General features: G+C 35.0%; 1 long non-coding RNA gene across 1 annotated transcript; it reads left to right on the top strand.

The window, feature by feature from the left end:
* Nucleotides 1-7,420: 7,420 nt before the first annotated feature.
* Nucleotides 7,421-24,290, top strand: LOC120208714. Its single transcript, XR_005524333.1, has 3 exons — nucleotides 7,421-7,600; nucleotides 12,715-12,724; nucleotides 24,278-24,290. It is a non-coding gene; the product is annotated as an uncharacterized LOC120208714 (long non-coding RNA).
* The last annotated feature ends 2,808 nt before the right edge of the window (nucleotides 24,291-27,098 follow it).

The raw sequence follows: 27,098 nt of genomic DNA, 5'->3' as shown, positions 1-27,098 counted from the left end.
GGGATTTGAGTGACTTTTTCAGATATTAGATATTTCCAAGTCTGCTTGTTTACCTGGTTCTTTTCTCTGTTTGGTTGGTTAAAGGTTTGAGTATTTCTCCTCACACACTACATGTTTCCATTCATGACATTCACTCTATACTCGAACTATCCTTGTTAAGTGAGAGTGAAAGCAGTGTCTTCGTGGGAATTTATTCTCTGTACAGACCTAGCGAGTAACTTTTGGGGTCCAAAATACCTATGTCTTCGTAGGAAATTATTCCCTGTGTCAGGCATAGGGAAATGCTCCATCTCAAAATTTAACTTGATTCATAAGCTTGTAATGGGTGAGGATCGAGGGTATGACTTACCCAATGGGGAATCAACAAGGATAAATTTGAGTATCATCTCCTCTTAGAGCCGAAACCATGCATTTAATTTGCCTTCGATCCACCCAGTGCGAAACTCTGTCGAAATTTCACTGTACGTACCCGAATAGGTACACAAGGGAGAAATCAACTCTAAACCTTTGTCTTTTTATGTCATTGCATGCGAACTAGAAAATCATGCGAAATAGGTTTTATTATTGTTTAATTATTATTGTTATTTTATTTATTACTATGACGATACTAACCATTATTTTCTTTGTTTTTTTTATTTTATTTTCTTTGCATTTATTACATCATCCATAGGGAGAGGTATTGGATCTCTAGTCAGCTGTGGAAATAGAAGGCTTGTCATAGATGGAAAATGAAAACGTTCGTTAGATGGTTCCTAGTGTATAAGCACACCCATGCTCTGAAGCTCTACAGAGGGAGCAATGAGATAGTTTGTCGGTCATGTGTCCAGCCTGCAAGTATGTGTTGATTTATTTAAAGAGAAATGGCGTGTCTGACTTGAAGTATCCCAGTCAGAGCCTTTAGTAGAGAATTGCTTTGTTTCGTCAGGTTCATGACCTCGAGCAGGAGTTGCAACATTGCAGGGAGCATGTATCCGACTTTGATTATGTCATTAGCGATGCCCATGACGAGTGACAGGAGGTGATAGATTCCTATGAGGACCAAAATATTGTTAGGGGCATGTCATCACCGAGGCATTAATTCAGATGAGCGAGGTCACTCGATACCTTGGAGAGTTGGCTTCTTGCGCAAAAATGGTGGAGCATTACTTTGACCCGATTTTAGAGAGAAACAAGAAATTATTGTCCTTGATTGCTGAGGTTGTAAAGTTGAGTAGAAAGGCTAGGTCGTACTATTAGAGAGGAATCATTGCGCACGAGACTTTGTTTTCATTATGGCAGTTGTTCTATGATAGCTGGATTTTTTAGATCGACACCTCTTGCATTCATGTATTTTTCATTTTTATCATTTCATTTCATTTATGTTTATATTCATATTCATTCATTAAAACTTCTTTTATAAATTGAAGATTTCCATTCGAAGATACTCTGGCTCTTAGAAAAAATACTTCTCACTCATATAATACTCGGGGGAAAGCCAAAGAGAACATGGAAGATAAATTGAGAAAACTTGAAGAGCCTCAGAAATGCCTAGAAACCCGGCTGGTGAATGTTCAAAATGACCTAAGGGACCAAGTGGCCCAGTCTAAAAAAGATGTGGTAGATCATATTGTCACATTACTTGGAATAGACCCTAAGAGAAAGGTTCATGTCAAACATTTTCAAACGGTTGATCATGGTTCATTAGCTCATGTGAGGGATTAGCCCAAAAATGTGTTACCTGGAAGAAGAATCCAAATTAATACAGCTGGAGCATTTGCAACACACCATGTGTACCTCAATGACAATGTCGAGTACCTAGATAATGAAATACCTGATTTTAATTTGCTTATTGAAGCTGAAAAGGCTAAATCTGAGCTAGCTAAACAATACGAAGATCGTTACAAGAAACTAGAAGATAAGGTCAAGGCGATGGAGTCAATCGATGAAAATGGTATAATGGCACCAATTGTCCATCTGCTTACCTTACAATGTATTGTTAAAAGATGGTCGGATATCTACATGATGAAAAATTGCCCATTCATAGTTTTCAAGACAGTCTCACCAATTCTGTAGCCCGGTGGTACACACAATTGAGCCGTACAAATATAATATAAGGGAAAGACTTGTCTATAATATTTTTGTAATAGTATAGACACGTCAATGATATGATACCTGACCGGGTAGACCTGATGAATATGGACAAGAAGCCCAATGAAAGATTTCAACTATATGCCCAAAGATAGAGAGATTTGGCGGTGCTGGTTCAACAACCGCTTTTGGAGAAGGAAACCACAAACCTTTTCCTTCATACACTAAAATTTCCTTTCTTGGATCATATGTTGGGAAGTTCTTCAAAGAGCTTCTCAGATTTAGTAATCTCAGGTGAGCTGATAGAGGCGACTATCAAGAGTGGTAAAATTGAGGGTGGTGAAAAGCGGGTGTTCAAAAAGAAAGATAATGAAGTAAACACCACAACCGGTTACAACAAAGGCTATTCGAAGAATGTAACGATTACTCAACCAAAGATCATGGGCACAGAGTCTAGTACCAATAGGAATGACTATAATGGGCAGAGAATGGAGGCCAAGAAATTGACGTTTACACCAATTTCGTGCTTTTATACTGAATTGTATGCATTATTGTTCAAATTGAATATGGTTCGTCCATACCACCTTAAACCGCTTCAGCCACCTTATCCAATATGGTATGATGAAAACTCAAAGTATGAATATCATGTTGATATTGTGGGGCACACAATGGAAAATTGTGTAGCTTTCAAGAAGTTGGTACAAAACTTGATTGACACTAGGATGTTGGAGTTCAATTCCCCTGATGTTGCGAAGAACCCATTGCCAAATCATGGTGAACTAAGAGTAAATTCCATATAGGAAGAGAGTAAGAGAAAGAGAAATAAGTACGTGTCTGAGATCAGGTCACTGCTCAACTAGGTGTTTGAGCAGCTAACTGGTACTAGTCTGATTAAACAAAATCTGTTTTTTGATCTAGATGAAAGTGAATTGTTTTACAAGTTTTACAATGATAAAATACATGAGATTCAGCATTGTCACAAGTTCATAGTTTTAATTCAATCAATGATGGACAATAAAGAGATTGAATTATTTGAAAATATTGAAGAAAGGAAAGAGGTTGAGGTGTGCACGTCAGAGTACACCAAACCTGTATACAGGGTTGTGAGGTCAATTGTTATTACTGTGAAGCCCAAGGTGGAAAATCATGTCCTTTTCACTCCTAAAATAGTGATTTCCGCTATATCTCCATTCCCGTTCAATGATTCACGTAGGGTGTCATGGAACTACGCCACTAATATCTCCATATCAGGGGAGGTGAAGACTGTGGAAGGGCCAAAAGTGCTACAAGAAGTAAAAGTAAGAGCTGATAAGAAAATTAAAGTGTATGTCGAGGTAATTAGTGAAGTGGTGAACTTAACAAGGAGTGGTAGATGCTATTCTCCTATTGAGGCATCAAAAGAGGCCAAAAAGACAAAGGGCAAGGCAAAAACTTCACCGCTTCTGAATATATATGAGGATGAGCCCCCACCGAAGATTAATGAGCCCATTACTGAAGCACATGCCTAGGAGTTTCAAAAATTTTTGAGTCACAGTGAATACAGTGTAGTGGAGCAGTTGCACAAATAACATACACGAATTTCAGTGTTAGATTTACTGGTGAATTCAGAGGTGCACCGTAACACTTTATTAAAAATATTGAATCAAACTTTTATACCGGAGAATATACCCATGAACAAACTAGATTGAATAGTGAACCATATCGTTGCAGACAATTATATTACTTTCACTGACGAAGTGATCTCGGAAGGAGGCAGGGGATCTGTAAAGGCTTTAAATATTAATATGCCTTGTAATATCCATGTATTACCTGGATGTTTGATCGATAATGGGTCTGCACTCAATGTCATTTCGATGGCTACTTTGCAAAGATTTCCAGTAGATATATCCCATATGAAAGTATATTAGAATATTGTTGGAGCTTTCGATGGTACTCAGAGGGATGTTGTGGGGAAGATTGATGTCCCATTGTTAATAGGTCCAGTTGTCAACAATATCAAGTTTGTGGTAATGGATATCAATCCCACTTATAATTGTTTGTTAGAGGGGCCATGGATTCACTTTACTGGAGCGGTGCCTTCATCCCTACACCATAAATTGAAGTTTATTGTTGATGGAGTAATAATTAGTATCCGGGCTGAACAGGAGATCGTCGCTTCAGTAACTACAAGTGCTCCCTACATCGATCCAAACGAGAATACTTTGGAATGCTCTTTTCGGTCCTTAGAATTTGTAAATGCCACTTTCATCGCAGAGGGGGCTAAGTTTCCTCGCCCTCACTTGTCCAACTGTACGAAAATGGTTGTATGAGAAACTTTAAGAAGATGAGCAAGGATTGGAAGAGGCTTTGGAAAATACTTGCAAGGTAAAAATACTTGCAAGGGATCTTGCCTCCAAAACCGGCGGTTATAAAAAGAGATCGTTTTGGGTTGGGATTCAAGCCAAATAGTCAATATCGCCAAAAAGAAATGAAAAGAATAGTAGAGGCGAGAAAGGATCGATTGACGAGAAGATATTGCTTGGGAACACATATCTCTCCCAGATATGAAGTACATTATCAGATCTAGAAGAATGTATAACACTGAACAACAGTTAATCAATGAAATCAGAGAGGCAGAGCTGTTAGAAGATGAAGAAATGCTTGATGACGCCATGGAAGGCGTGAGTATAAAAATGATTGGGCAATATAGCAAACCAGGGAAATATCTAGCTTGTATTTGCCCGTGTTTCCCAGGAGAAAAGCTCAACAATTGGATTGTAGAGATCTTCCTGTATTTTCTAGGCTCAACTCAGAGTAATGCTCAGAACCAATCCTTGTGCTTTTGCCCCCGAGCATTAAGGGATCTTGTGTAATGGGCAGCCATGTTGATATCACTCATTTTTGCTTCTAATAAAAAGATGCTACAAAATTTGATAAATTTGCTGCAAGAATTCAAGACTATCTTTGCTTGGTCCTATCAAGATATGCCAGGTTTAAATTCAGATATAGCGGTGCACAAACTCTTGATAAGGCCTGAGTGCAAGCCAGTACAACAAAAGCTCAGGAGAAAGAGACCCGAGATGTTATTGAAAATTAAGGAGGAAGTAAGAAAACAGATCGATGCGGGTTTTCTTCAAGTGGCTAAATATCCTGAATGGGTAGCTAATATAGTCCATGTACTGAAGAAATATGGAAAAGTACGTATGTGCGTTGACTATAGGTACCTGAATAAAGCGAGCCCAAAGAACAATTCTCCTTTACCCCATATCGATACATTAGTGGATAATATTGCAAGAAATTCATGGTTCTCTTTCATGGATAGTTTCTCGGGGTACAATTAGATAAAGATGGATGTAGAAGACATGGGAAAAAACATTCATGACTATGTGGGGCACATTTTTCTACAAGGTGATACCATTCAGGTTGAAAAATACAGGAGCAACATATCAAAGAGCTATGGTAACTCTTTTTTATGACATGATGCACAAAGAGATTGAAGTGTACATAGATGATATGATTTCTAAATCCTATAGAGCATATGGAAAATTTGAGAAAATTATTCCTAAGACTAAGGAAGTATCAGTTAAAGCTCAATCATGCAAAGTATACTTTCGGATTAACTTCAGGAAAACTCGTAGGCTTCGTGGCTAGTTGAAGAGGAATTGAAATTTATTCGAACAAAGTAAAAGCAATTCAAAATCTTCCACCTCTTCGTACACAAAAGAAAGTTTGAGGGTTCATGGGAAGACTCAATTACATTTCTAGTTTTATTTCTCAGTTGACTAACAAGTGTGATCCAATGCTTAAATTGCTCCGAAAGAATAATCCTCAGGGTTGGAATGAAAAATGTCAAGAGGCTCTCGTGCTAGTCAAGAAGTATTTGTCGAATTCTCTTATCTAGGTAGCACCCCTTCCTCGCAGACCATTAATTCTCTACTTAATAGTGTTTGAAAATTCAATGGGTTGTGTCATGGGAAAACACGATGAGTCTGGAAAGAAAGAAAGAGTGATATATTACCTAAGCAAAAACTGCACTGATTATGAATCAAGATATCCGTCATTTCAGAAGATATGTTGTGCTTTGGTTTGGGCAACCAGAAGACTTCGACAGTACATGTTGTATCACATTACATGGTTGATCTCAAAACTTGATCCATTGAAGTTCTTAATGGAAACTCCAGCCTTGATTGGAAGAATGGCTCGATGGCAAATGTTATTGTCAGAATTTGACATCGTGAATGTGAGCCGAAAAGTAATTAAAGAAAGTGTCGTAGAAGATTTCCTTGCAAGCTGTGCCTCAGATGATTATGAGCCCCTAAACTTTAATTTTCTAGATAAAGATTTGATGTGCATCACAATTGAAGAAAATAATAATAGGACAAATCCTGGAAACTCTATTTTGATGTAACATCTAATGCCCTAGGGCAAGGAATTGGGGCAGTGCTGATTTCTCCAAAGAATGTTTTTTATTCGTTCACCAGTAGACTGGAATTCTTTTACACGAACAATATGGCAGAATATGAAGCTTGTGTCCTAGGTTTGAGAGCAACCTTGGGAAGGGGAATAAAAATGCTCAAAGTATACGGAGATTCAGCTAGTGGTTTATCAGCTGCGAGGTGAATGAGAGACAAAGGATCCAAAATTAGTTGAATATCGAGATTTGATCGTTGAATTGATCAAAGAGTTTGAAGAGGTCACATTCACTTACCACCCTAGGAAAGAATCATATGGAAGATGCTTTAGACACCTTGGTTGTGATGTTTTAAGCAAGTAAAAAGGCAGATATGATGCCAATCCTGATGCAAGTGTATAGAATCCCAATACACTATTGTAGTCTGGAAGGAGAGGCAAATGGTCATCCATGGTACAATGATATTTTGCAATAAATCAAGTGCCAGGTGTACCCGTAGCAAGCATATGAGGTAGAAAAAAAGAACAATTAGAAGGATGGCTACAGGGTATATTCTTGATGGGGAAATTCTCTATAGAAGAGGTAGAGATTAAATCTTGCTGAGATGTGTTGATGCTAGAGAAGCAAAGACTACCGTTGAAGAAGTGCATATTGAAATATGTGGAACACATTCAAATGGTCTTTTTATGGCCCGAAAAATTATGAGATATGAATATTATTGGTTCACCATGGAGACATATTGCATAGAAGATGTCATAAGTGTCAGATCTACGCTGATAAGATCCATGTGTTGTTATTATCCAGCATTCATGCTCCACTGACGCAGATTAGGTCCTCCGTTCTGATTCTTTCTTCTTTTAGCTGATTTTGCGGTGCTGAAAACATATATTGCCTTTTTTTAATAATTTTACTAGTTTTAAGATCTTTTAGTTTAGTCCCTCTTGTTTTTTTTTAATTCCACATTGAAGCTTGAGATTTGTGAATCTAGAAGCTATAGCTGCATACTTATTTAGTTGTTGGTCTTTAAGAATTGGTCCTGCCTGGTTATAGAGTCTTGACTGGTTCATTGTTTCAGATTATAACCTTCTTCAATGTGGTGGATTGCTTGAAAGAGCATTTTAATGCTAAGCATGGGATTTCAAGGTGAGATAAACACTTTCAGTGCAATCCTTACCTTTTTCTGATTTGCGGGAAATTAGTTTCTTAAGCCCGTCTCCCTGTCTCATAATTGATGACATCGAAAAGTTAAGAGCAGAATTTGAAACAATCGAAAGGCCAATTTTAGAAATTGGGACTCCAAAGGTTGAAAGTCTCGATGAGAAGCCACAGGAAACTTTATTTCTACATCCACCTCTGGAATCAACACAACCTGAACCTGAGACAAAAGGGTCTCCCAAAATGCAGCAGGCGCTAGACGCTGCAGCCGAACTAGCAAAGCTGGAGTCATAGTTTGGGAAGGTTAATCAAGACTACACTTCGGAGGAGATAGGTGAGTGGAAGTTTGATGAACTTAAAAGGGAGTTGATTTCTGGTGATTTGCTTCTGGTAAATAGACCAATTAAATTAAGCTTATGGAGAATGTAATTACATGTATCAATTATCAACTATCTACCTGCCAGAGCTGCACTTTCCAAACAAGCTTTCACCGTAATTTCTGTAAGATTGGATGGGGTTTCAATTTGTTGATTCTTCTGTAAATTCCTTCAACCTGTAATATGGAATTTATAGAACACGTGAATCAGTATCGATTACGATTCCATACGGTTTGCGGGATATTTCTCCAGCCTTAAGAATTTGCAGATGTGATATGTGGAAATGGGTCAGGTTAAAGGTGATATGAAAGGTTCAGCCGTCTTCCTCGGGAAACAGTTGGATGAAGCAAGAGGCAGCAGTGAACTCCATGAAAACAATATTACCTGCATTGAAAAAAGGTTTCCAGTTACAGAAATTTGAATTTTTGTTTTTCATCTGTAGAATAACATCATTTTGCAGGGAAGCCTCCGCTGCTTTCAACAACAGGGAGCAAAAAGCTAGTGTAATGGGAGCTTCACACCATTAAGATCTTTTATAGAAGGTAGGTCCTTATGACTTGGTCAAATGTTTCTTGCTAGCTGTTGTGTTGTTACACTGTTGTAGAATGTTTTTCTTAACTTTTGCTAGTGCTAGTGGGATGCTCGGCAATTGTGTCCCTCCGTTCGAGCTCAAAGCGGGATTTACTTTGTCAATCCCTACCCAAGCATAAGAGTTTTCCACCTTCATAATCTATTCCAAAAGGGTCAGGAATGACTTAGCAAAATGGTTTTCTCTTAGCTTTTGATGGTGCTGCTGCTGGTGGGGTGCCAGGCAATGGTGTCCCTCTGGTCAAGCTCGAACAGGGCTCGACTAGTACTTTGTCAATTCCTACCCAAATCTCTCTTCTTAGAGTTCGGGTCCAAAACATAGCAGCCGTGTTGTTGCAGAGTAATGGTATCGCTCTGGTGAGCTTGAAGAGGGACCTACCTTGTCAATGCCTACTCCAATCTAAGCACCCCATGGAATCATCATTTTCTTGGTTATCTTTTGCTCATACCTGGCATTTAAACAATCATTATTTGCGATTTGGTTCTTTCGTCATCAATATTCATTATTGGTATCGATATCGCAACTGATCACAGCAGCACCCTAATCTAGGTACCCCTGGAATCGTCGTGTTGTGTATGGTAGGTCCATTTTGTGTAATACATATATGGTATCCCTTTTCCGGGACTTAAATAGTGGTCACATCCCATTGCGATTATTATTATGATTTAAATAGAAGACTTCACACTTTTATCATTGTATTAATTAAAATATCATAGTTTGATTCAAGAAGCAATTGGGTCACAACTCTAAAATCATGCGAGAGAATTTCTGTCTGCTAAGTTTACAATCATGAAATCGTCGCTCAATGGTATAAGAAATTCACATATTCAACCACTGCTAATCCATCAAACAGTTGTTTGGATTTAATTTTACTTTTCCCTTCTTTTGTTTCACGAAATATAATTAAAATAGTCCGATGATGAAACTTTTAAGCTGAATTGGTGAAAAAAAGGGAGAAATCTATTTTTGAAGGAAAGTTTGATCAAATAAGTGTATTTTTTATATTAAAACAACTAAATAATGGAAATAATATTTTTCTTTTAAATAATAAGTCAATTTTTTATTATTAAAAAAATCCCTCTTTTGACCCTTGTGAAACAAACGGACCTAATTGACGAAAAGAATTCGAAAGTGTTAATTATTCTTGTTTTGTTTATCACAATTAGGTTCCATCTCAACAAAACATGACTATATATATGGAAAGTATTTTTATGCATTAGTGGTGAAAAATTTATTCATTTTTATTCACTTGATAACTTACTCATACATTGTAGACATAAATGTTCAAATCACATTCTATTTTTATTGTTGAGGTCACTTAACGAGTTCAGTGAAATCTCATTTTTTATAAGTAGAGTTTCAATGTTATAGATATTTTATTTTGGGTCTAGAATAAGAGAATATAAAATTAAGATTTAGAATTTAAAATTTAAAGAGATGAAATTTAGGTAATTTAAATATGTTGAATGATATTTAAATAATCATATTTATGAGATAATTTTTTCATTGTCAATAAAATAACAACCAATGTATATAATTAAACATTTTGTTGGTGGAAAGGATTCAATCAACAAAATATTTTTGATATAAGGATAAGAGTTCAGTGAGCGTTAATGGGACTAATGTGGCTTAAGTTTTCACCATTGTTTCTTTCTTTCTAATCATTAGTTGGGTTCTTATGGTTTCTTCATTGTTGGTTGATCGGCGTCAATTGTTTGATGGAGTGAAGGAGTAGAGTTTGAATTTTAATTCACTTCATTCGCAAGAGGGGGAGTTTCTTTGTAAACCACCGCCTGAGGTTTTTGAAGTTGGTATGGCAAATTGGAAGCATGCTTTAGTGGGTCAATTCATATTGGGTCAACCCCTAATTTCAGTGCGATGCAACACATTGTTGAGATGCTTTGGGAAAAATCTTTCGATGTTTGGATAAGTCTGGTAGGTGAATATATATGTTTTTAGACTTAATGATGATGATTTAAGGGATAGAGTTCTTGAGGGGGCCTTGGCATATTCAATTTAAGCCTTTGATTCTCCGTAAGTGGGAACTAAACCTTAAGAAACTTGATTTTGATTTGGTAAAAATGCTTCTATGGATTCAGTTGTTTAATGTGCCTCTTGAATTATACTCGCAGTCAAGGTTAAGTTACATTGCTAGTGCTTTTGGAAAACCCCTATATATATGGATTATATCAGAACTAAAAATGAGAGGTTAGAATATGCTAAAGTGTGTGTGGAGCTTACTACAGATTGTGCTATTTCGAAAACTATTGAGGGAATGTCGTGTGACGGTAGTTTTGTTTCTGTTAAGGTAATTGTGCCATGGATGCCACCATGTTGCTTGAAGTGTAGTATAGTTGAGCATAATGATATAACATGTCCAGCTGGTCTTGAGAATAGGAGAGAAAGGTATGTAAGCAGAATGCTACTGTGATTGATAAAGATATCTCGATTTATATCCATGTTGTTGGAGAATCTTCTGGTATTGTAAGAGAATGAGAATTGGTTGATGGTTCAGAGGTTTAGTATGTTAGTAATGGGTTGGTTGATGAGGTTTTTGTAATATATGATCATATTGTTTATCTCGTTGAGTCTGTCCTGCAATTGGTAATGGATGATGCTATAGCCATGCAGAAGCATGTTGATGAGGTACAGGTTTTAGTTGATTCAACTAGTAAGGAGTTTACTTCTCTCCAAGAATCGATTTAGAAGAAGATGAGAGGTAGGGGTAGCCCTCATAAAGAGAAAGTCTTCACTAGCTCTACTGGTGTTTTATCTTCACTGGAGAGTGCTAGGACTAGCTCTACCATTGCCTAGATTAAAGCTTATCTAGTTTAAGAGGTTAAGAACAATAAAAAAAGGAAAAATTATGCGAGGATATGGGAAAGAGTATTGCATGTGTTGTAGTTGGAGGCAACTCTTCCATATTTGCTCAACGACCTTGTGCTTTTGGAATGTTAGGGTCAATAACCCTCAAAAGTAAAGGAAAGTGTTTCACAAGCTTAAAAGTTATGATGTGGATGTTGTTTTCTTATTTGAGACGAGAATTAGACAAGTTAAGTCCCTTGATATTGTAACTTCATTTTCTGATGATTAGGATTATTGTTTTAATTATTCTACGATTGAAAATGGAAGAATCTGGATTATGTGGAAGAAAGGCTTGAATTGTTCAATTATTTAGTGGATGATCAATCAGTTTCTTTCAAAATGAACTTGTTTGGTTTGGAGTTGGTAATCAATGTTGTGTATGGCCATAATGATGGTTTTGTTTGGAGGTTCTTATGGAAACATCTTAGAGGATTGGAGTCGAGAGTTGGGGATCTCCCATGGTTTGTCACTGATGATTTTAATAGCTTTCTTAGTGCTTAAGAAAGCTCTTATTTTGACAGGTTGGGTCATTATCTTGATTCTGACATGACATACATCAAAAATAGTTTGGAGGGGATTGAGATCTTTGATCAATTTTTAGTGGGCTTGTGTTCACTTGGACTAACAAGAAGGATGAGGGGTTTTTGGCTAGTGGTTAACTCTACTTGGCTCCATGTTTTTCCTAACACTTTTGTGGAGTTTTTGGCACCAGGATTGTCTAACTATTATCCTGGAATGGTTTGGCCTATTAAAGAGAAATTGGTAAATAAACCAAAGCCTTTTACAATTTTCAACTTCTGGATGTAGCACTCGAGTTTCAAGGTTGTTGTTGGTAACTCGTGGGAGGCTGAGGTTGTGTGTGACCCTATGCAGGCCTTTTTTACTAAGCTGAAGAGGTTGAAGGTGTCTCAGGGAGTTTAACAGGGTTCATTTTGATAACTTAACTAGGAAAGTTATATTGAAAAGGCAACAATTAGAGATTCAACAGCTGGCTAATTTATCTGGTAATAATGTTGATCTTACTGTCTAAGTTTGCTTGTAGGTTGAGCTGTTGGCCTTGGAGGAGGTTAAAACCTCTTTTTTAAAGCAAAAAGTTTGTGTGTAATGGATTCAATAAGGGGATGTTGGCTCATTTTTTTTCATAACGCTGTTAGTAATAAAAAGAAACATAGCACTATTAGGTTGTTTATGGATGATGTAGGTAATATACTTGAGTATTTTGAAGGTATGTCTTCTAAGATGGTTCAGTATTTTGATGGGATAATTGGGAGGAAAGATGAAGTTATTCAGGTTTGTTCTATGGAGTCATTAGTTGATCTTCTATAGTATACTTTTCCTACTACTACAGTTGTTGCTTTATGTATACCAATCACATATTCTAAAATCAATGAGGGGTTATTTTAGTAAGGAAAAGACAAGAGCCCTGGGCCTGATGGTTTTACAACTTGATTCTTTAGAGATACTCGGGACATTGTTGGGGAGAACTTTGCTAAGGTGCTACAATTCTTTTTCTATACTACTTCTATGTTGTCAACTTTCAATGCTACTTCCATAATCTTGGTTCCTAAGGTGGTTAATGCTTCGAGGCCTAGGGATTTTCATCATATCTTATGTTGTTAAGTGGTCTATAGGATGATTACCAAAGTTTTGGTCTCAAGATTGGTTGATTTCTTCTCAGATATGGTGTCTCTAATCAGTCTGCCTTTATTCAAGGTAGAAGCATTCAAATAATATCCTCAGAACTCATCAAGGGTTGCAATTGGAGCTCTTTATCCTCTAGATGTTCCCTTAAGATGAACTTCCAAAAGGCTTTTGACTCTATTGATTGGTGATTTATGCTGAAGGTGTTAGAGCCTAGGGGTTGTGATAACTTTCCAAAATAGTTATTATTTTGGAGCATTTTTACATAGGTTAATCTTGTACTTTAACATGTTTAAAATCAATTTTGGAGTAATTTTAGGTTATTTTACATCACTTGTATATTGGGAGAGAATTATTGGGACTTGGGCTAATTGTGATGATTTTGTTGTGAATTTACTACTCTGATGCTGTGACTTTGTCTGGTGTTGTAGGCGTTGCTATGAATCGACACAGGACATAATTGTTGAGTCGTTACTATAGCAATCGACACATCACCATGTAGCTAGAGAATTTTTAGGAATGGATAAGTTGCTGAAGATAAGGTTGGAATTTAAATTTTAAATAAAAGAAAATTCTGAAAAAGAATGAAACTTTTCTAATGGTGGAAAGTTTGACCTTATAAGGCTATAAATATATTATTTTCTACACATTTTATTTATCCTTGAAAAACCCTAATTCTTCTAGAGCCTCCTTTTATTTTTCTATTTTACCATCATCCATGGAAGCCTAAACCCACCGTCGGGAGTACAGTAGTAACAAGGAAGCAATTCCGTGTAGCAGTGGTGATGAAAAGGATTCAACTTTATTTTCCATTCCTTTGTTGAGATAGGGAAATGATGGTTGTTTAGTTGAATATCATTCTATTTTGGATGATATTTGGTTTTTGAACTTAAGGTGTTAGATTAAATGTTTTTGCTATGTTTTATATTTGAACTTTTTTTCATATGCTGCCGTACTTATGAGATAATTTTAGAGATGAAGTTGTCTTTATGTATGTGATTTCTAAAATTTTTTGAAATGAATTTTATGAATTTTTATACTACATTTGTGCAACTTTGGAGTTTGATAAGAGCAACATTTGATATATAGAATACATATTACTAATTGTCGAGCATTGTTAACAATTTAATTAAAATTAAATTAATGAAAGTTGATTCTTGTTAATTAAACGATGTTAATTTTTGTGAGACACATGAATGCATTGTCTTGAGTATATGCTTAGTAGAAACTGCTAAATAATATCCACATCTATTTAATCCTTGATCTGTTGCTATCATGAATGTTGTAACATTGTTTGACTTCCTCATTTTGATTTCATACCTTGCTGTTAACTCTTTATTCACTCATTACATCCATGTTTCTATTATTCTTTTACACAACTCTTCTATAAACATTTTAGCTCTTTGTGGGTTTGACATTCAAAGCTTAACAACTTCTATTTTATTACTCTTATACGATAGTGTGCTTGCATTGTGCTGTAGCAATATATCAACATCAAACTTTTGGAAAATTCAAAAGTGGAAGTTATTGAGAAGCTGCATCCTCCCACTAATATGAAGGAAGTAAGGAGTTTTTTAGGACATGCGGGTTTTTACTGAAGATTCATCAAAGACTTCTCCCAAATTGCTAAACCTTTGTTCTTATTACTGGAGCACAATAAGAAGCTCGTGGTGGATGCTAAAGTCCTTAAGTTCTTTGAGACCATTAAATCGAAGCTTGTCAATGCTCCAATTATTATATCACCATACTGGAGTTTACCTATGGAATTAATGTGCGATGCTAGCGATCATGCCTTGGGTGCAGTGTTGGGGCAACGTAAAGAGAAAATCTTTCATGTTATTCATTATGCTAGCCGAACATTAAATGACACTCAAGTAAATTAGACCACAATTGGAAAAAAAAACTACTTGAAGTGGTGTTTGTTTTTGAAAAATTTTACCTTACTTGGTTAGAACCAATGTCATTGTTTATATCAATCACTCGACTCTGAAGCATTTATTTGCTAAGAATTATACAAAGACAAGGTTGATCATATGAGTGTTTCTACTTCAAGAATTTGGCATTGAAGTTAACGATAAGAAAGGATCCAAAAATCAAGTGGCTGACCACTTATCCCGATTGGAATCTGGTAGTGAAGATGGAAAATACTTGTGATTCCAAATGTATTTCCCGATGAGAGGTTGCTGGCTATCGATGCTTTACCTTGGTACGTGGACTTTGTGAATTATTTAGGTAGTGGTATGCTGCCACCGAATCTTAATCATCAAGGTCAAAAGAATTTCATATGAGATATTAAAGCTTACTATTGGGAAGAGCTTTACCTCTTCAAGCAATGAAACGATCAAATTCTAAGGATATGTGTCTCGAAAATGATTAGCAAAGCATTCTGCATCATTGCCACAATGCACCATATGGCGGACATTTTGGTGGTATGCACATAGCAACAAAGGTCCTCAAATGTGGCTATTATTGGTTGTCTCTATTCAAAGATGCCTATAATTTTGTAAAACATTGTGATCGTTGCCAACGAACTAGCAACATTTCTCATCGTAATGAGATGCCAATGCAATATATATTGGATATCGAATTATTTGATGTTTTGGGGTTGGATTTTATGGGACCTTATTCGTCTTCTTATAGAAATACTTTTATTCTTGTGGTTGTGGATTATGTGTCCAAGTAGGTTGAAGCTGTAACATTACCTTCCAGTGATCCTAAAGTTGTTTTGATATTCCTACACAAGAATATTTTCACACGCTTTGGCACACCTATAGCATCGACTAGTGATGAGGGTTCCCAGTTTGTTAGTAGGCAAGTTACTAATGACTTACAGTGCTATGGAGTAAAACATCACATTGCCATATCATACCACCCTTAAACAAATTGTCAAGCCGAGGTCTCAAACTGTAAGATAAAGCAAATTTTAGAGAAGGTCGTGAATCCTTCAAGGAAGGATTGATTTTTATGACTTGATGAAGTTTTATGGGCTTATTGGATGGCCTACAAAACACCTTCAGTCATGCCTCTGTTTTGTCTTGTATATGACAAAGCTTGCCATTTTTCCGTAGACCTGAAGCATAAGGCAATGTGGGCCTTAAAAAACTGAATTTTGACCATGATGCTACTGGGGCGAAAATGATGCTAGATTTAAATGAGTTTGAGAAGCTTAGGAATGATGCTTATGAGAGTTCTAGAATTTACAAAGATAAAAGCAAGAAATGGCATGATCAGTGTATTTTGCCATGGAAATTTGATGTTGGACAACTTGTGTTGCTATTAAACTCTCGATTGAAGTTATTTCCGGGAAAATTGAAGTCTTGCTGGTCTGGTCCTTTTGAGATACAATAAATCTACCCTCATGATGCAATTATTCTAAAGAATTTAGTGGCTGGGAGAACATTCAAAGTTAATGGACAACGCTTGAAGCATTATTGCAATCAGCAAAGCCCACACATTGCTTTCATTTCACCAAGTGAAATACCTTCTCCTTAATTTTTCTCCTTGCTTTAATAAGTCCATTTTGACATTATGTTAGTTTTGACTTTTCATTTTCTTTTCAATTTTTGTAGGTATTGTTCCCTTATTGATCATCACACCGTTCGTCGTCACGTGCTGGTTTTACTTCACAACATCTTTTAAATTCCAAACTGCCATTACTGCACAACATTTTCAACATCATTATGGGAGTATTGTTGTCCCCTCACCCATGTTTTATTTATTTTCTAGTTTTTAATTATTTCTTTGCATGCATTAAGGGAAATGCACATCTCAAGTTTGGGGTGCGTTGTTAATTTTTCATGTTCATGTTGCATTGGGTTACTACATTTAGGATTAGGATGTTGCTTTAGTTGCTGCTTTACTTAATGAAATTTCTAAAACTATTTTTGATGAAGTTTGATGATGAGAAAATTTATGTTATGAAATATTAAGGGAATGTGTTAGATTCTTATAGGAGTTAGGATTCATGGAATTTTTTTAACACAATAGGTATATGCTCTCAATACGTATATAAAGTATAAATAATTAAACCGTGAAAATCTCACAACATTAGTAAATACTGTAGCAAACATTGAAATTTTAGAATGCTAGAGGTGCCCGAAACTGGCTCTAGTAAAAAAAAGGAAAAAAAGAAAAAATGATTTTCTAATTTGTCAGTGGTGTCCATCACTGGCTCTAGCAATGAACTAGAAACACATGAATGCTAAAGGCGCCCAACATTAGCTTTAGCATAGATAAGAGAATACTGGAGGTGCCTAACACTGGCTCCAGCAATGAATAAAGCTAGAAGATGTTGCTTCAACATTGAAAGTTTAAATAAGTGAGTAAGATCATTTTTGTTATAATTTAGCTAAGTATTGATAGGATACACCTTGTTTGCATACTACATCACTCTATGGGTTCTGATATTGGTAAGATGAAAATGCATTCCTATTTTAAGATTAGTTAATTCTTCCACATCTGTGGCAGTAATGAAAAATTATGAGTTGAAAAATGAGTTAAGAATCTAAATTGACTTGGCAGCATTGTTTAACATTGTTTAGCATATTTTCACTATGTGCATTGTAGTTACTTGAGGATAAGCAAACACTTAGGTTTGGGGGTGTGATAACTCTCCAAAAGAGTTATATTATTTAGAGATTTTTACTTAGGTTAAGCTTGTACTTTAGCATGTTTAGGATCACATTTACAATAATTTTAGCATATTTTACATCATTTGCATATTGGGAGAGAATTGTTGGTACTTAGGCTAATTGTGATGATTTTGCTGTGAATTTGCTACTATGATGCTATGATTAATGTGAATCGACACGGGACAGAATTGTTGAGTCATTACTGTAGCAATTAATTGTCACATCACCAGGCAGTTAGAGAAATTTTAGGAATGTATAAGTTGTTGAAGATAAAGCTAGAATTTAAATTTTAAATAAAAGGAAATGCAGAAAAAATGTAGCAGCAGCAAGGGAGCAACGCCGTGTAGCAGTGGTGATCAAGAGGATTCAACTTTATTTTCAATCCCTTTGTTGATATATAGAAGTGATGATTGTTTAGTTGAATGTTATTCCATTTTGGATGATATTTGGTTCTTGAACATAAGGTTTTTGATTAAATATTTTTGTTATGCTTTATATTTGAACTTTGTTTCCATGTGCTTCCGTATTTATGAGATAATTTTAGAGATTTTGTCTTTATGTATGTTATTTTTATAATTTTTGGAAATATATTTTATGGATTTTTGATACCACATTTGTGCAACTTTGGAGTTTGATAAGAGCAACATTTGATATATAGAAATATATATATTCCCAATTGTCGAGCATTGTTAACAATTTAATTAAAATTGAATTAATGAAGGTTGATTCTTGTTAATTAAATGATGTTAATTTTTGTGAGACACGTGAATGCACTGTCTTGAGTATATGCTTAGTAGAAACTGCTAAATAGTATCCACATCTATTTAATTCTTGATATGTTCCTATCCAAAATGTTGTAGCATTGTCTGACTTCCTCATTTTGATTTCATACCTTGCTGTTAACTCTTTATTCACTCATTACAACCATATTTTTATTATTCTTTTACACAACTCTTCTGTAAACATTTTAGCTCTCTGTGGGTTTGACATTCAAAGCTTAACAACTTCCACTTTATTACTCTGATACGATAGTGTATGCTTGCACTATGTTGCCGAATTATTGTCAGCATCAGGTTGCCATACAAATGCAGAGGATAGATAAATGCTTGTGTTACTTTTTCTCGGTTTTCCATTTCCTTTAATGAGAGCCTTGTGGGGTTCTTCAAAGGTAGGAAAGGTTTCAGACAAGGTGATTCCTTGTCTCCTGACTTTTTTATGCTGGTATTAATGTTCTATCTTCCATGTTGAATTACCCAAAATGTAAAAAGATTTATATTAGCTTTATCGATCAATTGAAAGCCAAGAGGGGAGTGAATTGGCTTTTCAAAGAATTTGGTGGAAACAATCGAAAAATAATTTTTTTGCACAACAATTTAAAGTGGCTAGACCTTTCAATCAAGTCTACATCCACTAGCTTAGCTTCCACACTAAGGATTTCTCAAATCCACTAGATTTGTTTACCTTTAAGAACAAGGTGTAACCTTACAAACACTTCAAGGTTTATACCCCAAAACCTTGAATACACACTCTCCTCAAGAGTAATTACAAATTTAGTAAACAAAAGAAAACCTCACAAGGCAAATGTGTTTGAAAATTATGAGCTCTCACCCAAATCACAACTAAAAAAATTAAACGATAAAGCTCACAAGTGTTTTACAAAGAAAGATTAAGAAATTAAGCACAAATGACTTCTTTGATGTTGGTAAATTTGTTTTATATGCTTCTTGTTGACCTTGGGATGCTTTGACGTTCAATTTATACCTTTTTTTTTTATCAATTCTAGCCGTTTGAAGTCGTTGGGGATCATTATAGCCATTACTTACAACCAAAAATAGCATTTAATGCATAAGGGATAAATTCTTTTGTGAAAGGGATAATCCTTTTTCAAATAATTCGATCGTTGCAAGAAGTGGATCATTCCTTTTTCCTTGAGGGATCAATCTTTTTGGCTAAGGGGTCGATCCTTTTCTGAAGGGATTGATCCCAAACTTTATGGAATATAAGGGATCGATCATTTGGTCAAAGGGTCGATCATTTTACCAAGGGATCAATCCTATGAGCAAAAAAAGTTGAAAACACAACTTTAAAGCGTGAAAATGATCGAGTCTATTTTTTGAAAAGGTTCGACTTAGTTGGAAAACATTTAAAACATATTTTTCAAGTTAATTTGGACTTTGAATTATTTTTTATAAAATTTTGACAAGTTCAAATGAATCCAAAATCAATTTTACAATTTAATGTTATATCAAAATATATATTCAACAATCTCCCCCTTTTTTATATGACACAACTCTTTGAAAAATTGTTTTTGCAAAATCTTCCCCTTTGGAAAATAATAAAAGAGTTTATGAATTTGTAAAAAGAAACTAAGCTTCAATTTTAACTTTGAAAAATAAATTTTCTATATGACTTACTTCTCCCTCTTTTTGTTATATCAAAAATAATTCAACAATGTCAGTATCATATAACAAAGCAGATAAAGGAATGAAAATAAAGCTAGAATCAAATAAATAAAAAATTAGAGAACTAATATTTGAAGCATCAAGGTACTTTAACATAAATATGTAAGTTCATACAAAATATAAATTATCAAAGTCATAAATATCCTAATAACCAAATAAAAAGATTCAAGTACCAAATAAAGCATCAAAGGTCCAAACAACATAAATGTAGTAAATTATAATGTATGATATGAAATGATACGCATGGACTATCTATGATGATGAAGAAGGAAGAGAAAGAAAATCCATTAAGCTGATGTTTAATCGCTCGAACCTCTTCTATCATACGAGCCTCTATAGAATCCTAACGAGTCTCAAGCTCATCAAAACGTGCATGAACATGTGCTCAGAGAGATCCAATAGACTGAAGTATCCTCTCCTCAAAATCTCAAAATAAAGTTGCGGGAGGTGTTGGGTCTACATGAGCCGCTCTCTCGGGCTCATCTCCATCATTGTCATCATGAGCATCATCCATATGCTCATCTCCATCATGCTCATCTTCATCCTTATGCTCTCAATGGCAACTACGAATCCAATGCATGGATCCTTCGGGCTCCTCCATGTAGTCGATAAGAAGTGTTGACATCAAGAAGCTCGAATAAGTGGAAAAGGTGCATCCTGTACAAAAGGCTCAGTTGAGCCTTTGACTTGATGACGCTCATGATCATGCTCAGAGAGATCATGCTAGCGAGGTGGGGCTTGTGACCTTGTTTAATGAAATGCTTCCACCAATAGTCTCTCTCGAATGGTAGACAACTTCGTTCCATGAGCATGAATGTAATAAGTAATGATGAGATGAAGTAAACGGTTATAAAGGGAGAAAAGAGTGGTTCTATTATTTCGAAGATGCATATTTGGAGGAAAAGGGCCCTTTTCATTATCATCATCGGTAAGAGGAAGATCTAAAGATTGAGCGATAAAGTCAGTAGTGATGGTGATGGTTTGACCCATAAGATGAGAAACAATGGTCTGATAAAAGGTTCCATCATGAGAAGAGGATGACACACAAGTGTTAGAATAAAAAGCTCGAACCAAAGAAAGATATAAATGACCATTAAAGTTTAGAAAATTAAAAAGTTTCAAGTCCTTTAAGTTTTGTTCATACGGAGAACCTAGATTGTTTAAAAATTCAAAATCGACTTTTCAAGTTTCTTTAATTGGGTGATATACAAAAATGAGTCATATCACTCACGGGCTTTGGAATTTTTTAAAAATTGATCAATCCAAGAAGCAACTTGAGAGTTCTTGAGGATTGTCCCTTTGAAGCCATCGTTTTTCTTTTTGGCATTTTGAAATATTTTGAAGAAAATATGAGTTTAGAGCAAAGTGGATGTTTGAAGGATGCTAAAAAGTATTTTTGGAAGAATTGAAAACCAACTTTGAGGCTAAAATTTGGGTATGGCTGAATGGTATTGGGAGGTGGTTTTTGGTTTGGGAATTTTATCAAACACCTTGTAGGTGTAAGATAAAAGTTTGGGTTTTTGAAAGAAATTTGATAAAGGGTAATGTTCCTTGCAACAAAAAATAATATTTTCAATGAAAATTTGTTCTCTAACCACTTAATTCAACCCAATTTGTTCAAATTTAAAAATTTAAAAAACTTAGGGTTTTGAAAAATTCTTACCCAAATGTGATGATTCTTAAAAAAATAAAGAATAATACGTTGATAGGACGGATAAGGGAAGAATCACACACAAAACTTAGTTGAAATCAATTTGGGATGAAGGATTTTGATGAAAAATTGACTTGAGAGTGTTTTGGAAGAGATTGGCTCGAATATTGGAGAAAATGGTTGATATGCGCTCAAATAGACTTAAAATAGCCCACCTAATTGAATTTGATGTAAAGGGATAGATCCATCGTAAAAAGGGATCGATCCTTTTTCTTGAGAATGCAAGGGATCAATCTTTTTTTTTTTTGGAAAATTGCTTTTTTACTCCAAGGACTAATTTGGATGACACTTGAATCGAATATGATGCAACCTAAGTCATATTATAGATTGTAAATTAATTTTAATGACTTAGAAGATACTAAATGTGCATGAAAGTCAACTTGAAACAAAAAATTATGCAAATTTTTATTATTTATCAATTTAGTCCATAATTTTCACAAATAAGGTATAAATCAAGTCACACAAACATACAATGGCTCTAAAGATCCTAAACATGCATATTTTCAATATTTCTACATTTAAATATCATATTCTCAAAAACAACACATATGATCATTATAAAGCATTGAGAACATCATTTCACAACAAAAATCAAATATTGCAAATTTAAGGCCAAAATTATCAACATAAGCATATTAGGCCATAAATGTGCAATTCATGCAATAATAACTCCTCCTAAATAATTGCAATTAAGCATTAAGCGATGACACTCAATCATGCATATAAGCATATAAAATCACATAGAAGCATGAAATTGCATGAAATTGAAATATTTTACCACTTGAATAAAGGTTGATTTGTTAAGTCTCCCTTTATTCAAGTGTCATTCCTTGTGTGCCTAGTGCTTCCAAATAGCTTGACATTGCTCATCATTGCTCCAACACACCTACAAGAGACACTTACTTGATTTTTGGTACCCAAATTGCTTCGGGTCCTTGATTGTTAGTTTCAATGCCTCTAGTTCCCTTGGGAACCCATACTTCTCTTATTTTATAGAATTTTCTTTTCTTTATATGACAAGTATTAGAATTATGAACATGATAATGACAATGTGAACATTTTGCCATTATTGACTTTGATGAATTGTTTAAAATGACTTATTTTTCTTTAATTAAGCTTTCAAACTTAATTTTTAAATCAAAGTTTTCTTTTTCAAAATCTTTAATTTTGGTTTTTGGAAACTCCAAATCTTTTCTTAAAATTTTATTTTGATTTTCAAAATCCAATTTTGCTTTTAAAATAAAATCATTTTCATTTTTGAATTTAGAAATTAATTTCTTATATTTGGAATTCATGGTCTTAAATTCCAAATACAATTCATCATAAGCAACTTGTAACTTATTAAAAGAATAAGAATTTAATTCACTAGAGTTAGAAGTTACCATTGAATCTTCTTGGATAGCTATGTGGCAAGGGTTGGCTACTTCATCATTTTCATTATCAGTGATGTTTTCATCACTCGAAGTAGCAACAAATGCCTTCTTCTTTGGCTTGCTTGATCCATTTTTCTTTAATTGGGGACAATTATACTTCACATGTCTCAGTTTTTGACAATTGTAGCATATGATGGGATCTTTTTCTTTCTTTGTTCATGTTTCACATCTTTCCTTTTTGGAGACATGAATTTCTTGAATTTCATGAAATATTTGGCCATCTCTTCATCTTCATCCACCTCTTTACTAAAGTCTTCTTCATCTTCATTGGTGGGCTTAAAAGCAATGCCAACATCCTTCTTCTTCTTGTTTTTCTTTTCTTCATCTTCTTCTTGTTCTTCCTCCTTTACCATCAACTCATGAGTGAGAGGAGAACCAATAAACTCATCAAGAGTGAGAGACTTAAGGTTCTTAGCTTTGATAATCGCCGTCTTTTTGATTGCCAAGACATTGGAAGAGAGTAAATCATCTTCCTCACAAGCTTCTCATTAGGGATGACTTCTCCAAATTCCTTGAGACCATTTAAAATCACGAAAAATCTATTCGTCGTAGCTTTGATATCTTCATCCGATTTCATATAGAAATTCTCATAGCTATGGTTGTGACTACCGATTTTGGTTTCCCTTACTTCATCGGTTCATTCATGAGTGACTTGGAGCTTGTCTCATACCACCTTGGCATTTAAACAAGATGATACTCTTCTATATTCATCCGGGCCTAATGAACTAAGTAGAATGTGCATGACCTTTTTATTGAGTTGGAACTTGTTCTTCTCTTCATCACTCCAATCATCCATCTAATTGGTTGGAGTAGAGTATCCCTTCATAATAGAGTACCAAGCTCCTAGATCGTTGGATTGAATAAAGAGCATCATCCTATTCCTCCAATAGGCATAATTTTCACCATTGAAATAAGATGGCTTATTGACCGGTTGAGAGTCTTCAATGTAGTAGGAGCCGGAGGTTAAAGTTATCTTCTGCGGTTGATATAGAAATTGCAAGAACTCTTTACGGATCATATCAAGAGGTTGTTAGGCATTCAAATGATTCAAGCTATGATACCTATTATTAACTTTATCAATCAACCAAAATACACCAAGAGAGGAGTGAATTTACTTTTCAAAGAATTTGGCGAAAGCAATCAAAAAATAAAATTTTTACACAACGATTTAGAGTGGTTCGACTTCTCAACCAAGTCTACATCCACTACCTTAGCTTCCACAGTAAGGATTTCTCAAATCCATTAGATTTGCTTACCTTTAAGGGCAAGGTGTAACCTTACAAATACTTCAAGGTTTATACCCCAAAACCTTGAATACACTCTCCTAAAGAGTAATTATAAATTTAGCAAACAAAAGAAAATCTCGCAAGGAAAATGTGTTTGCAAATAATAAGCTCTCACCCAAATCACACTTTTACAAAGAAAAGATTAAGAAATTAAGCACAAATGACTTCTTTGATGTTGGTATATTTGTTTAATATGTTTATTGTTGACCTTGGGATGTTTTAACCTTCAATTTATACATTTTCTATCAATTCTAGTTGTTTGGAGTCGTTGGGGATCATTATACCCGTTACCTTGATCAACCAAAAATAACATTTAATGCACAGGGGATCGATCCTTTTTCAAATAAATTGACCATTGCAAGAAAGGGTTTGATCCTTTAAAGGAAGGAATCGACCCTTTTCATCGAGAGATCGATCCTTTTTGTAAAGGGATCGATCATTTTCCTCGAGTGATTGATCCTTTTGTAAAGTGATCAATCCCAAACTTTCTAGAATCCAAAGGATCAATCTTTTTACAAGGGTATCAATCCTTTTACCAAGGGATCGATCCTTTGAGCAAAAAAAAAACTTGAAATCACAACTTTAAAGCTCGTAAACGATCGAGTATATTTTTGAAAAGTTTTGACTAAGTTGGAAAATATTTAAAACATATTTTTTAAAGTTAATTTGAACTTTGAATTATTTTTAATAAATTTTTGACAAATTCAATTAAATCCAAAATCAATTTTACAATTTAATGTTATATCAAAATACATATTCAACAATTTCTCTAACTCATATGTGTTTTGTGGATGTTCTTTGTATTTTTTGTAAGGGAGATACTGACTCCATTTTAGGCGTGCTGAGTGTGCTTGAGGCTTTCTATAGTATCTCTAGGTTGAAGTTAAATGCTGCTAAATCTAAGAATTTTTTGTTGCTATGAGCTGTGATTACATTACTTATGTTATTGGGAACATTGGTTTTCAAGTTGGGAAGTTGCTATTTCGCTATCTGAGAATTCCTTTGGTGACAAGGAAGTTATCAACCAAGGACTACACTCTTTTGCTTGATAAGATTGTAGATAAGTTGAAATTGTGGTTGGGGAGATTACTCATCTATGGAGGAATGCTTCAGTTGATTCAATCTGTCCTTTATAACCTCTCCAACTACTGGTGCAGATAGGTTCCCTTACCAAAGGCAGTGATCAAAAGGATCGAGCAGATTTATTTTCGTTTTTTCTGGAAGGGATGTGAAAGCTCTATGAAGGAGCACATGTGGGATGGAAGCATATATGTTCCCTTAAGTCTAGGGGATGAGGGTTAGGGTTAAAAAACCTGGAGTACTGGTCTAGGGAATGCCTTTTAACTATTATGTCGAATATTTTGGCTAATCAAGGGTCATTGTGGGTTGCTTGGGTACGTGAGTACATATTGAAAGGGGTTGACTTATGACAGGTTGGGTGTAAAACATATTTAGGTTAGATTATGAGAAAGCTCTTGAAGTTGAGGAATGAAGATGTTGGGATCTTTTCTTTAATTAGAAACGGGCCTGCAGTAAATGCTAGGTGGATCTGGGAGGAAATCAGGGAGAAAAAGATTAAAGTCATTTGACAAAAGCTATTGTGGTTCCCTCTGCACATCCCTAAACATGCTATAATTGGGTGGATGTCAATCTTAGATAGGCTTCTTACATATGATAGGTTATAAAGAATGGGTCTTATATTGGTGAATGGCTCTCTTGTGTGGGGCTAGCATGGAATCGAGGGACCATATAATTTTTTAATGCTCCTATTAGAAAGGATTTGGCCTAGCATCTAAGGGTTATGTTGCATCTCAAGACCGTTTTGTAAATGGTATGAAGAATTGGACTAGACTTTTGCTTGTCTTAAGGGTAAATCATTGCTGGTGGTTATTTTAAAGATCTCCTAAAGTGCTTTTGTGTATAGTGTATGGTTAGAAAGGAATGTTAGGAATTTCAGAGGCAGGTCTTGTTCTATTAAGGTTTTTTTTGTTTGTATAAAAAACATAGTTCGCCTTTGTTCATACAACAAATGTAAAGATAATACTGACATGGGTATCACCGATCTTTGTGTAGCTTGGGGATTAAGTTGGTTTTCTGTTAGGTTTTTTTCTTCTTGTACTTGGTAGCAGATTATTGTTTTCTTGGATAATAAATACTCAACTTTTTCACACACAAAAGGAAAAAAACATTTTGCTAGTGTGTAACATACTGTTTTTAGAAGAGACAAGTGGTTTGAATTAGAGATGGATTTAGAGGGTGGTTTGAATTAGAGATGGATTTAGAGGGTTGGATGCGGGCAATCGCTTTTCCAAAAATTTAAAATTATCATATATTTTAGATTTCTTTTATGTATTTTAAACATAAACCGTATTGCAACTAATCTTAAAGCATGAACCATCATTACAGTAGTCTTAACCGAAATTTTGAACATGAACCGTCAATATATATTTTTTTGTTAAAGATTGATCTGGTTTGAATTATTGTTTTTATT

This window comes from Hibiscus syriacus, unplaced genomic scaffold (assembly GCF_006381635.1).
Source record: "Hibiscus syriacus cultivar Baekdansim isolate YM2019G1 unplaced genomic scaffold, ASM638163v2 tig00017181_pilon, whole genome shotgun sequence".
NCBI classification, from domain to species: Eukaryota; Viridiplantae; Streptophyta; class Magnoliopsida; order Malvales; family Malvaceae; genus Hibiscus; species Hibiscus syriacus.
This window is presented reverse-complemented; position numbering and strand designations above follow the sequence as displayed.